Source organism: Danio rerio, chromosome 5, assembly GCF_049306965.1.
Source record: "Danio rerio strain Tuebingen ecotype United States chromosome 5, GRCz12tu, whole genome shotgun sequence".
Lineage (NCBI taxonomy): Eukaryota > Metazoa > Chordata > Actinopteri > Cypriniformes > Danionidae > Danio > Danio rerio.
In genome coordinates, this window is record NC_133180.1 from 77,167,677 (window position 1) to 77,180,000 (window position 12,324).

Consider the following 12,324-nt stretch of genomic DNA (forward strand, 5'->3'; position numbering starts at 1 on the left):
TTCATTCATTGTCTCTTGTGGTCTGAGTTTATGTAAAGACAGGTTATCTTATTTATAGCTTGATGTTAATGCAATATTCCAATTTAATAATATAAGTATACAAAACATATTTTTATTTATTTTATTTATTTTTTATTATAAGCTGGTTACATTCAGAGAATGTTGCCACACACCTGTGTTTAAACTCCTTTTTTTGCACAGTAGGTCCTCTTTAAAGCTGGAAAAAATGACGATATTGATTATCAAATGTACCTGCAATTACAGAATCACTGATATATAGTCCAAGTTTTTGTAAACCAATCTCTTAAAGTCAAGGGACTATCCTTAGAAATGCTGTATTAATTCAGGTTTCAGTGCAGAAAACTGAACACAATGTCCATCCTGTGACCCACATACGTTATACTGTTATTAATGAAATGAATCTAACACTGTAATGGAGGAAAATGGCCACAGTATTAATGTAAGGATGAGAACGGAGGGGGAAAGGGTAAAAATAGTGGCTTGTGGTCAGGAGCGCTGGAGAAATGACTGACCTTAATTATGTGGATGTCACTATGAAATATTCAGCCAATGAGTTTTCCCATCTGCTGGGTCGTCTGCTTTCATAAAGTCACATTCAACAGCAGATTCATGCTAGACGCTGCTCGCGGTCAGAACAAGCCCGATCCTTCAGATTTCAACACTTCAGCCTACAGAATAAATGAACACAGTTAAATCTAAATTTAACATCAACATGATATTAAGGAACATGATATTAAGTATATACTATACTATATATATATATAAGTAAAATACTGCATCTCAACTTCAGCCTCAATGTTAGACCACAAAAGCAGAAACATAAAGACAGCTGCATCATCATTGCATAAGATGTTTCGTCTTTAGCCTTGACCCGGGTGTAAACTTCACTTCTATGTCGTACATTTGATTCTCCTCCTGCTCATGAAAAAGAGACAAGGATAAACAGAGTGAAACAGAGAAAGAGATACAGCCCGTGTCTCCGGGGATGGAGATCTTATTAACACCCGAATCGCTGCATTATAGCTGGAACAAAGGAGGTTTCGGTGCGAGGTTGCCATGGTAATATCCCCTGGGCTTTGTCCTAAAGTGCTCCCTAAATTCAATTAGCCTCCCCCAATTACACTATCACAGCGAGCCTGACTAAGCCGCAATGAATCCAGTGTGAGAATCATTTGACCAAAATCAAAATTACCATCCATGAATGCCAACACGTATATTAAAGTTTACTGCCAGTTCACTCTTTTAAGACCCAGAGAAGCTTAAATCCGATAAAGCCAAGATCCACGCACATAAATAAAAGCCTCTTTTAAGGAAAACAAGTGGTCGTAAAAACCCAAGTGTAGGATCTCTTCCAACTTTATTTTAATAATGTGCTGCTACACTTTAGGAAATAAAAGCACAACAGTGGACGACACATTGCCAAAAATGGTTTTCTTACTTTGCTTTTTGGTCTTGTTTCCATTGCAAATATATAAAAGTTCTTAAATTCATTCATTCATTCACTTTGTTGTCGGCTTAGTCCCTTTATTAATCCGGTGTCGCCACAGCAGAATGAACCGCCAACTTATCCAGCACGTTTTTACGCAGCGGATGCCCTTCCAGCCGCAACCCATCTCTGGGAAACATCCACACACACATTCACACACACACACACTACGGACAATTTAGCCTACCCAGTCAGTGGCGTAGTGCAAAATGCGGAGGCCCCCCTGCAGTGATCAGAATCCCAATGGAATTGGGATTCCATTCTTGGGATTCCATTCTTGGGATGGAATCCCAAGGATTCCATATTCGGGACCAGGCCATATCCTGAGCTGCTGCTGCGCTGATGGTCATGGGGAGTGGAGAACATGAGTCTGATTCCAGCGACGCTCCAGGGACAGACGAGTCTTCATTGAGGCCATCTTCCAGCATAAACCACGGCGAATGAATTTCTGCACAAGACTTTTGGCCAGCGGAGAAATTAAAATGGTCGTGCCCAACTGAGTCTGGTTCTCTCAAGGTTTTTTTTCTTCACTCCCATCAGGTGAAGTTTTTTTTCCCTCTCCGCTGTCGCCACTGCCTCGCATGGTTCAGGATTGGTAGAGCTACGCATCGATGAATTTGCTCTTCAGTGTTTGAACTCTCAGTAATGATTAAATCACACTGAACAGAGCTAAACTGAACTGAACTGAACTTAAACACTAAAACCTGAACCACACTGTTCCAGTTACTATGACCATTTATGTGAAGCTGCTTTGACACAATCTACATTGTAAAAGCGCTATACAAATAAAGCTGAATTGAATTGAATTGAATTGAATTGATCACTGACGGGGCCCCCTGATGGGGGGGGGAGGGGGGTGTGAGAGACAACACGGGGGAAGCGATCACAAATTGAGGAGCGGGGAAGGGAGGCGGGGTGGAGCGACAACGTGGGGAAGCCTTCACAAGCTGAGGAGCGATCACAAACCGAAAGCGGCGAGAGCGTCAAAGTAGCCAGAAGTCATTCATTTGCAGTGAGAACCGGCGGCGAGAAACAGCGCGGTGCGTCTTCTCCGGTGTGAGCATAGAGGAGAGTTGAAATCAAGTTTACTTTATAGTATGAGCTATGTCGCGGTTTGGCGGCAAGCAATCAGAATGAGAGGAGTTCAGAGAACACAGACCTGTGAACTTTGGTTCCGACCACAGTTGTTCCCAAGAGATTATTGCGGTTGCCAAATTTACAATTATTGAAAATCGCGACGACGCAGGACGACGTGCCCGTCCGCTACGCCACTGTACCCAATTCACCTGTACCGCATGTCTTTGGACTGTGGGGGAAACCGGAGCACCCGGAGGAAACCCACGCAAAAGCAGGGAGAACATGCAAACTCCACACAGAAACGCCATCTGAACCGAGGTTCGAACCAGCAACCTTCTTGCTGTGAGGCGACAGCACTACCTACTGCGCCACTGCCCCGACAATTCTTAAATTAAGAAGCATTTTCTAAATAAGTAAAAAAATATTGTTTTGTTTTCAGAAAAAATTAAGTGAGTTTTTATTTAAAGCAAGCAAAATGATCTCCTAAAAAACAACGTAGCTCCTGGGATGTATTTGGCGCTCTTCAGAAATGTATACAGGGGCACGCATCTATAATGAGTCTGGGTTGACAAAAAATGTTTTTCTTACTTAATTTTTTGGTCTTGTTCCTAGTGCAAATATCTAAAACTGTACCAAACTGAATAACTGCCGAATAGTGAAAACTACTCAATACTGAAAAACTGAACAGTGACTAAGAAAATCTGTAATACTGAATATAACAGAGAGTAAAAGTTGCGGGGGAAAAATATATAAATGACTGAGATATAAATAATAATAAATAAATAAAAGAATACATTATTTGAAAGTGCATTTACCCCGTTTAGACATGTTACACGCATACAAACATAATATATGTATGTGATTACAATTTGTAATTATGATTAATCACATTGTCTTTGCGTGCTGTTCATTCATTCATTCGTTTTCCTTCGGCTTATTTATCAGAGATCGCCACAGCGGAATGAACCGCCAACTATTGCAGCATATGTTTTATGCAGCGGATGCCCTGATGCATGCATGTTATTTTTTATTATTTATATTTTAGTATTACTTTTAAATATATTTCATTGTATTTTTAATACCAGTTATTTTTAGTTTTATTGTCTAGTTTATTTTATTGTACAGCACTTTGGATCAACTACGGTTGTGTTAAATTGTGCTCTGTAAATAAAGTTTGCCTTGCCTTGCCCTTCCAGCTGCAACCCAATACTGGGAAACACCCATACACACCATTTCACACACACACACTCATATATTACGGCCAATTTAGTTTATCAATTCAGCTATAGTGCATGTGTTTGGACTGTGGGGAGAACATACAAACTCCACATAGAAACGAAAACAGACCCAGCCAGGACTTGAATCAGCGAACTTCTTGCTGTGAGGTGACAGTGCCAACCACTGAGCCACCATGCCGCCCTTCTTTGCGGTTTAATTTAGCAAAATTAAATATATAAACTATGAGAAATGAGCTTTATAAATTTGATATGTGGGTACACTATTTAATACAGCACACTAATTAACCCAATGTTTGGGTTTGTCCATATCTGACCCAATGTTGATTTTAAAACAACCCAGATTTTCTTCGAGTCTATACAGCACTCCAGGGAATGCAATATGAAGTGGCTCATGTTGAATTTATTGCATACATTCGTGGAGAAGCAAAAAAAGTGTGTGTTATAGGAATATCAACACAGTCCGTCTGGAGCTCAGCTCAGCTCATGGTTATTTCAGTGACGTGTTATCCGCACCCAAGGTTCTTCTGCTCTTCATAATGTGTTTTCTATCGCCCTTCAATTTGTTCTGTACATATTGCAGTGTAAATCTGCCTGCTTTCCCTCGCCATCGCGTTTTTCTCTCGCGACGTGGTTCCTTTTTATGTGTGTGTGACATTCTGATGGATTCAGATGATCTTTGATTTAAGGATTAGGTTGAGTGATTCTCTATTTGCCGTCTGCGAGACCTTTTCGTCATTGAGTCGAGGAGCGCTGCACATCTGCGGCTTTGATATTACATCTCTGTCTAACAGCTTCGCACTTCGGTGCCACACTAGAAATAGGCCATTTTTGTGTTCTGAGTTATTCTAGAAGATCTCAATTATACATGCATTGAGAGTTTGATATTGTGCTGTATGTATATTTATCTCAATCCTATGTTTGTCAAATGCTTATGAAATCAGTTAATATATCGATCAGTAGATGGCGCCAAGATCCAAGATGGCGCCAAGCATGGCTGTCATGTTGCGAGCTCCCAGCAAACCCAACAACTATGTGTACATGTAATCATTGTACATACTGTATCACTGTCAGCATTGAATGGTACACTGTCCTGTTTTTTGGGAGTATGTTGTTGTATTTTGCACTGTCTGGAGCCAGCACCTAAGCTTTTCACTCATCATAGCACATGTGCTAGTCACTATTTTTTGCATTGGGATTATTCACTTTCTGTACCTCAATACTGTTAGACACCACAGAAACTGTCCAATAGAGCTATTCAAATCATCCTCTGAAACTGTATTCATATTGCAATATTTATAGCAGAAAAATAAGAAAAATCGGATTTTTCCCATATTGTGCAGCCTTATATACATATACAGTTGAAGTCAGAATTATTAGCCCCCTTTGATTTGTTTTTCTTTCTTCTTTTTTAATAATTCCCAAATGATGTTTGACAGAGCAAGGAAATTTTCACAGTATGTCTGATAATATTTTTTCTTCTGGTGAAAGTCTTATTTGTTTTATTTTGGCTAGAATAAAAGCAGTTTAAAATTTTTTAAACACCATTTTAAGGACAAAATTTTAATCTTTTTTTTTTTTGATAGTCTACAGAACAAACCATCATTATACAATAACTTGCCTAATTACCCTAACCTGCATAGTTCACCTAATTAACCGAGTAAAACCTTTAAATGTCACTTTAAGCTGTATAGAAGTGTCTTGAAGAATATCTAGTCTAATATTATTTACTGTCATCATGACAAAGATAAAATGAATCAGTTATTAGAGATGAGTTGTTAAAACTATTATGATTAGAAAAAAAAATCTGCTCTCTATTAAACAAAAATTGGGAAAAAAATAAACAAGGGGCTAATAATTTAGGAGGGCTAATAAATCAGACTATATATATAAATATATATATATATATATATATATATATATATATATATATATATATATATATATACATATATATATATATATATATATATATATATATATATATATATATACATATATATATATATATATATATATATATATATATATATATATATATATATATATATATATATACATATATATATATATATATATATATATATATATATATATATATATATATATATATATATATATACATATATATACATATACACACACACACACACACACACACACACACACACACACACACACACACACACATATATTTTGCATGTCTTAATACACAGTTGAAGTCACAATTATTACTCTCCTGTTCAATTTTAATTATTTCATCATACATTTCCACATTTTCTTCAACACATTTCTAAACTACTATTTGTATACACTAATTTCTAATAACTGATTTATTTTATCTTTGTCATGATGACAGTAAATAATATTTGACTAGATATTCAAGACACTTCTATACAGCTTAAAGTGACATATAAAGGTTTTACTTGGTTAATTAGGTTAACTAGGCAGGTTAGGGTAATTAGGCAAGTTATTGTATAACGATGGTTTGTTCTGTAGACTATCGAAAAAAAAAATAGATTAAAATGCCTAATAATTTTGTTTGTGTGTGTGTGTGTATGTATGTATATATACACACACACACACACAACAACAACAAGATTTATGGTCAGTAATGGTCTCCTTAAAATATATATATATATATATATAGAGGAGACTATTACTGACCATAAATCTTGTTGTTGTTGTTTTTATAAAATCTTCATCTTTTATTCAAGCCAAAATAAAATCAGTAAGACTTTCTCCAGAAGAAAAACAATCCTTTCAATGATTTACAGGAGGGTTGATACTGTAGACTTTAATTGTATATACATATACACAAGCATAAACAGGTGGTTCCTTAAAGAAATAGAGGTAAAGCTGGTTTTATATTCCCACATGCGTTTAGTGACAACTTGTGACAGAATCCCCATATTGTTTACCACGGCACTTTGAATATTCAGTCTGAAATAACCTGCAAGTGTGACTTGAAAACAACATTAACACTGCTTATTTGAATGTGAATAATGTTGTACTTTGATAGTCATTGGCTGCTAATATGATTTCGCTATTTAGCGTTTGCAAATAATACTTTTATGAAATTATATCATTAAGGAGAAAGTCCGAATGTGCGAATATAAAACCAACTTTACCTCTATCATTAAGAGCTGCATTTCTGGAAACCAGAAATCCTCACAAACCTCAGTATATGAAAGCGTTTTCTTAACTTGCGTTGTGAGGATTTGCAGCACGTTAGCAGTTAAACCGATGAAGATGTTTTCTTTATTCGCTGGTGTTTGTATTTGCTTGTGCTTTCCTACACTGCTTAATCGTTGATCTCTCTCGGCCACCGTAGGAAGACATTTCAGAATCCTCTGTATGGTGACATAAGCATCAATAGGGGGCAGTGTTGCTTCAGATTTCAGCACACAGAACGATTCACAGCCCTCAAGTGATGAAGCTCACAGGGAAGAAGAGGAGGATTTAGTAAATGAACAGAGCTGCAGGAGGGAGAGAAATCACTGCGAGCTCCAGTCCACTCCTCAGGTACGCTTCAGCTATCAAATACAATTTTACAACCAACTTGAAATGACCAGTGTTTCCAAACGCCAGCACTGCAGATGCATGTAGATCACACCGCCTGCTGAAGTGTGCACTTCTGTAGATAGATAGATAGATAGATAGATAGATAGATAGATAGATAGATAGATAGATAGATAGATAGATAGATAGATAGATAGATAGATAGATAGATAGATAGATAGATAGATAGTATTTCAACAATAATTAAAAATTGCTTCAGTAAAAATCTGTAACCTGTTTAACCATATATTTGATTAAATATATATATATATATATATATATATATATATATATATATATATATATATATATATATATATATATATATATATATATATATTAGGGCTGCTCAATTATGGGAAAAATCATAATCACGATTATTTTGGTCATAATTGTAATCACGATTATTCAAAACGATTATCAGTTGAAGTCAAATTTATTCATCCTCCTGTGAATTTATTTTTATATATAAATATTTCCCAAATTATGTTTAACAGAGTTTTTTTTTTTTTTTTTGAGTATTTCCTATAATATTTTTTTTATTATTATTAATATTTATATTATTTCCTATAATATTTTTTCTTTTGGAGAAAGGCTTATTTGTTTTGTTTCAGCTTGAATAAAAGCAGGTTTGAATATTTTGAAACCTATTTTAATAGCTCAATATTATTAGCCCCTTTAAGCAATATAGATGTTTGATTGTCAGCACAAGAAACTACTGTTAAACAATGACTTGTCTATTTACCCTAGTTAAGCCTTTAAATGTCACTTTAAGCTGAATACTAGTATCTTGAAAAACATCTAGTAAATTATAATGTGCTGTCATCATAGCAAAGATAAAAGAAATCAGTTATTAGAAATGAGTTATTAAATCTGTTGTTTAAACTGCGCTTTAAGCATCTTCACTGTATGTTTGATTTTATTATTGATTAATAGTCGGCAGCAGCAGGTATACCGCACGCTCACTTTAAGAATAGTGCGGCTCTGATATGGTGTCTCTTTCACGTGTCTTTTGATTCTCAACTTGTTCGTTTATTAAACAAATGAGGGTTAATATGAATAATCAATAAACACCGCGCTCTGACACAAATGTGCATGTATTTGACCATTAAAGCGCTCACATTAAGATCGCGTTAGATGTGTGTGTGCTGCTGTCCGAGGCTAAGCGCAGCGCGCGCGCGCACACACACACACGCTACCTGTCAGAGGCTAAGCATGGCGCACACACACACAACAGCACGTGCTCTTTTGCGCTTTTAAAATTATGAATGATGCGCATCCAGTGCTGCAAAAGTTACATTACCGCACAAGCTTTTAATCATTTTCACGTGGAACTGAGCTTTGCAGAGGAAAAGAGTTTTTGTACAACTGGAAAAGGGGCAGTACAAGATGGAATAATCGTTTATCTCGATTAATGGCTTTTCATAATCGTTACAAGCCGAAATCGAAATCGGATTTTCGATTAATTTCACAGCCCTAATATATATATATATATATATATATATATATATATATATATATATATATATATATATATATATAAATTATTCATCCAATCATTAAATTTCCTTCGGTTTAGTCCCTTTATTCACCAGAGGTTGCCACAGTGGAATGAACCGCCAACTCATCCAGGATATGTTTTACACAGTGGATGTGTGTTACCGTGATAGTGTGTAGTAGTGTAGTGTGTATGATGTAGTGTGTCAACAATACTGTGCACCTTCTAGTATGCTTCTCCGCTTGTGGTTAAGTTATTGTCTGCGTAACAAAACATGTGTAGATGTTTGTACTTCAAAACAATGCTGAATGCTACGATTAATTATTGAAATAGTACTTTACTGTAAAATTTAGACTATTATTTTACACGTTTTAATGGTAAAGCTCTGGCAACCACAGCTGCCGGTATTTCACCATATATTTTGCAGGATTATTATTATTATTTTTTGTAACAGTATTGAAAACAAATATTTTAAAAACCTAATTTATACTAGATTTAATTTGTAACTTTTATATTTAAGATAAAAAATGTAATTTTTGTTTTAAAATGTATGCTAATAAAGCTAAAGTTGCTTAAGTTGATCTATATGATAGATAGATAGATAGATAGATAGATAGATAGATAGATAGATAGATAGATAGATAGATAGATAGATAGATAGATAGATAGATAGATAGATGGATGGATGGATGGATGGATGGATGGATGGATGGATGGATGGATGGATGATGGATGGATGATGGATGGATGATGGATGGATGGATGGATGAATAGATGTATGGATAAATGGATGGATGCTAGATAGATGGATGGATGGATGGATGGATGGATTGATAGATAGATGGTTGGATGGAGGGATGGATGGATGGATGATGGATGGATGGATGGATGGATGGATGGATGGATGATAGATGGACGGATGGATGGATGGATGAATAGATGGATGGATAGATGGATGGATGCTAGATAGATGGATGGATGGATGGATGATGGATGGATGGATGATGGATGGATGGATGGATGATGGATGGATGGATGGATGGATGATAGATGGACGGATGGATGGATGGATAGATGGATGGATAGATGGATAGATGCTAGATAGATGGATGGATGGATGGATGGATGGATGGATGGATGGATGTATGGATGGATGGATGATGGATGGATGGATGGATGGATGGATGGACGGACGGATGGATGGATGGATGATGGATGATGGATGGATGGATGGATGATAGATGGATGAATGGATGGATAGATGGATGGATAGATGGATGGATGCTAAATAGATGGATGGATGGATGATGGATGGATGGATGATGGATGGATGGATGCATGATAGATGGACGGATGGATGGATGAATGGATGGATAGATGGATGGATAGATGGATGGATGCTAGATAGATGGATGGATGGATGGATGATAGATGGACGGATGGATGGATGAATGGATGGATAGATGGATGGATGCTAGATAGATGGATGGATGGATGGATGATAGATGGATGGATGGATGGATGGATGGATGATAGATGGACGGATGGATGGATGCTAGATAGATGGATGGATGGATGGATGGATGGATGATAGATGGATGGATGATAGATGGATGGATGGATGGATGATAGATGGACGGATGGATGGATGAATAGATGGATGGATGCTTGATAGATGGATGGATGGATGGATGGATGATAGATGGACGGATAGATAGATGGATGGATAGATGGATGGATGCTAGATAGATGGATGGATGGATGGATGGATGGATGGATGATAGATGGACGGATGGATAGATGGATGGATGATAGATAGTTCCTTCCCCTGTGGCAATCCCTGTTGTATAAAGTGAGTAAGCCGAAGGAAGATGAATGAATGAATTTACAGTATTTTCTTTGGGTCGGTTCAGAGTATCATGGTTATTTCAGTGTGGTCCAGGATGGATGTGCAGCTCTCTCAATGATCCTCCTGCTGGACTCAATATTGTGTCACACCTGCTGTTAGCGCTGTATTTGAGCGACGCCACTGACCACAGATAAAACACGAACCCGAGAGTCTCTTCAGCGCTGACCCTTCATCGATCAATATGTGCTGCTCTCCTAGTTAGTGCCGTCTCCATTTACTACCTATCAGAGTTTAACATGAACAGCTCCTCCAGTAAAACACAGCAGGACATCGAGTTTTATTGTGTGGTAAATTTGCGGGTGGGAAATTACATTCAATATTCCACCATGTATGACTTCACCTGTATGCTACAGAGCTGCAGGGGATCTTTGCTTATGTATAATAACTTTAACTGTTGATAGCTATTAGTTACTAGTTAATTAGGTAAAGTTATTAGCAACTAATACAATTATGGGAACTGATAACCGTACATTTTCTGATTTTGATTGTTATGCAATAGTGTGCACCTTTATGCAAAGCTGCTTTAAACCATAATTATTGTAAAAAAAAAAAAAAAAAAAAAAAAAAAAAAACTTGGGATGCCCTTATCAGGGTTTTTTTGCCCTCAAGTCCGAGTCTGAGTCATTTGATTTTGAGTGTCTACCAATACTGAAATCCAATCCGATACCTCTAATATATATAAAAAAAGAATAAAGAAACAGATGCAGGATGTTCCTTATTGTTTATTTAATTCACCTTATTTTAACATTCAACATCTCTGTCATCAAACAGAGCACTTCTGTGAGGTAGCTTGAACAATCAAGTAAATAAAAACATCAATTCTTTACTTTTGGACTTTAGTGCAACAGTATATATATATATATATATACACACACACACACACACACACACACACACATATATACACACACAGTTGAAGTCAGATTTATTAGCCCCCTTTTGATTTTTTTTTTCTGTTTTAAATATTTCCCAAATGATGTTTAACATAATATTTTTTCTTCTGGAGAAAGTATTATTTGTTTTATTTCGGCTAGAATAAAAGCAGTTTTTAATAAAAAAAAAACAATTTTGGGACAAAATTATTAGCCCCTTTAAGCTATATATATATATATATTTTTTTTTGATAGTCTACAGAACTAACCATCATTATACAATAACTAATTACCCTAACCTACTTAGTTCACCTTAATAACTTAGTTATATATATATATATATATATATATATATATATATATATATATATATATATATATATATATATATATATATATATATATATATATATATATATATATATATATAAAGTTGAATAAAACAACATTTATATCCCGCAGGAGACTTAAGGTTATGTTAGGGTTAGGCTTGAGGTCCCCACATGGGCGTTGCTAGGCCTATTTTGGGGGGGTTTGTAGCCCCCCTATATTTCTACTCAACCCTCCCTAAAACTTTTGCGATTAGCTCATAAACTGTACACTAAATTATTACAGCAATGTAATACAGTGGAATACTAGTATACAACCCATATATAAAAAAAAAA

At 35.9% G+C, this 12,324-nt stretch overlaps 2 long non-coding RNA genes across 3 annotated transcripts in view; one reads left to right on the top strand and one right to left on the bottom strand.

Moving 5' to 3' along the window:
- Positions 1 to 7,193, bottom strand: part of LOC141385695 (uncharacterized) — a 32,248-nt gene extending 25,055 nt beyond the window's left edge. The window contains exons 1-2 of one of the 2 annotated variants that reach the window (XR_012406559.1): positions 6,999 to 7,171; positions 534 to 689 (exon numbers count right to left, since the gene is read on the bottom strand). This is a non-coding gene — a long non-coding RNA (uncharacterized lncRNA). Of the gene's footprint in view, positions 1 to 533; positions 690 to 6,998 lie in introns of both variants that reach the window. The other variant, XR_012406558.1, reaches the window with a different exon arrangement.
- The window catches only part of LOC141385696 (uncharacterized), a 28,795-nt gene continuing 23,562 nt past the window's right edge, over positions 7,092 to 12,324 (top strand). The window contains exon 1 of the long non-coding RNA XR_012406560.1: positions 7,092 to 7,344. This is a non-coding gene — a long non-coding RNA (uncharacterized lncRNA). The remainder of the gene's footprint in view (positions 7,345 to 12,324) is intronic.